The following is a 1955-nucleotide window of genomic DNA, read 5'->3' as shown; positions in this document are numbered from 1 at the left end:
CCCGCGTTCCGTTTTTTTCACTATCTTTCAGAACGGAAATTTTAAAATCTCGTTTTTTTTTGCCTTTTCTGGAAATTAGTGAAGGCAGCGCATCAAAGGTGCGCAACGCTGGTGCGAACCTGGGAGCGCTCCGATGTGTGCTCCAAGGTGCGGCGTGCACGAAGTCGGACCCCGGTTTGCCCCGGGTGCGCACCTCGCGTGCACCTTGGTGCGCACACCTTGGCTGGGTTGCGCGCCCTGGTGGGCACCATGGTGCGCACCAAGGAGCGCTCCGAAGTGTGCTCCAAGGTGCGGCGTGCACGAAGTCGGAGCCCGGTTTGCCCCGGGTGCGCACCTCGCGTGCACCTTCGCCGCGGTGGGCACCATGGCGTGCACGAAGTCGGAGCCCGGTTTGCCCCGGGTGCGCACCTCGCGTGCACCTTCGCCGGGGTGGGCACCTTGGTGTGCAGACCTTGGCTGGGTTGCGCGCCCTGGTGGGCACCATGGTGCGCACCAAGGAGCGCTCCGAAGTGTGCTCCAAGGTGCGGCCTGCACGAAGTCGGAGCCCGGTTTGCCCCGGGTGTGCACCTCGGGTGGGCACCTTGGTGCGCATGCCTTGCCTGGGCTGCGCACCAGGGCGGGCTCAAGATGGCACCCGCGTTCCTTTTTTTTCACTATCTTTCAAAACGGAAATTTTAAAATCTCATTTTTTTTTGCCTTTTTCTGGAAATTAGTGAAGGCAGCGCATCAAAGGTGCGCACCTCGCTGCCCACCACGGTGCGCAACGCCGGTGGGCACCCGGGAGTGCTTCGAAGTGTGCTCCAAGGTGCTGCGTGCACGTTGTCGGAGCCCGGTTTGCCCCGGGCGCGCACCTCGCGTGCACCTTCGTCGGGGTGGGCACCTTGGCTGGGTTTGCCCCGGCTGCGCTCCGAAGCGGGGTTATTGGAGCGCCGCCTCTTTTTTTGTCGGAGCGTTTGGTGGGGTTTCTCGCATTGGCTCTTCCGAGGCCCGGTTGCCACCCTGGCGCGCACGAAGTCGGAAGTAGGGTTAATTGCCCGGGTGCGCACCTTTGCCAGGGTGGGCACCTTACCTGGGCTGCGCACCAGGGCGGGCTCAAGATGGCACGCGCGTTCCGTTTTTTTCACTATCTTTCAAAACGGAAATTTTAAAATCTCCTTTTTTTTTTGCCTTTTCTGGAAATTAGTGAAGGCAGCGCATCAAAGGTGCGCACCTCGCTGCCCACCTTGGTGTGCTCTGAGGTGCGCACCCGGGAGCGCTACGAAGTGTGCTCCAAGGTGCGGCGTGCACGTTGTCGGAGCCCGGTTTGCCCCGGGTGCGCACCTCGCCTGCACCTTGGCCGGGGTGGGCACCTTGGCTGGGTTTGCCCAGGGTGCGCTCCGAAGCGGGGTTACTGGAGCGCCCCCTCTTTTTTTGTCAGAGCGTTTGGTGGGGTTTCTCGCATTGGCTCTTCCCAGGCCCGGTTGTTGGGTGCGCTCCCACCCTGGCGCGCGCGAAGTTGGAAGTTGGGTTAATTGCCCGGGCGCGCACCTTCGCCAGGGTGGGCACCTTGGTGCGCACACCTTGGCTGGGCTGCGCACCAGGGCGGGCTCAAGATGGCACCAGCATTCCCTTTTTCTCACTATCTTTCAAAACGGAAATTTTAAAATCTCGTTTTTTTTTTGCCTTTTATGGAAATTAGTGAAGGCATCGCATCAAAGGTGCGCACCTCGCTGCCCACCTTGGTGTGCTCCGAGGTGCCCACCACGGTGCGCAACGCCGGTGCGAACCCGGGAGCGCCCCGATGTGTGCTCCAAGGTGCGCCCCGATGTGTGCTCCAAGGTTCGCCAAGTGTGAGCCCTGCCCGGGTGCGCGCACCTTGCTAGGGCGTCGGGTGTGCACCCGGCCCGGCCTACGTGCGTGCACCTGGAGGGGGCGTCGTGTGCGTGCAGTGTCCCGTCTGCAACGCGGTGCCCACA

This window comes from Cryptomeria japonica, unplaced genomic scaffold (assembly GCF_030272615.1).
Source record: "Cryptomeria japonica unplaced genomic scaffold, Sugi_1.0 HiC_scaffold_132, whole genome shotgun sequence".
NCBI classification, from domain to species: domain Eukaryota; kingdom Viridiplantae; phylum Streptophyta; class Pinopsida; order Cupressales; family Cupressaceae; genus Cryptomeria; species Cryptomeria japonica.
Note: the sequence above shows the minus strand (reverse complement) of the source record.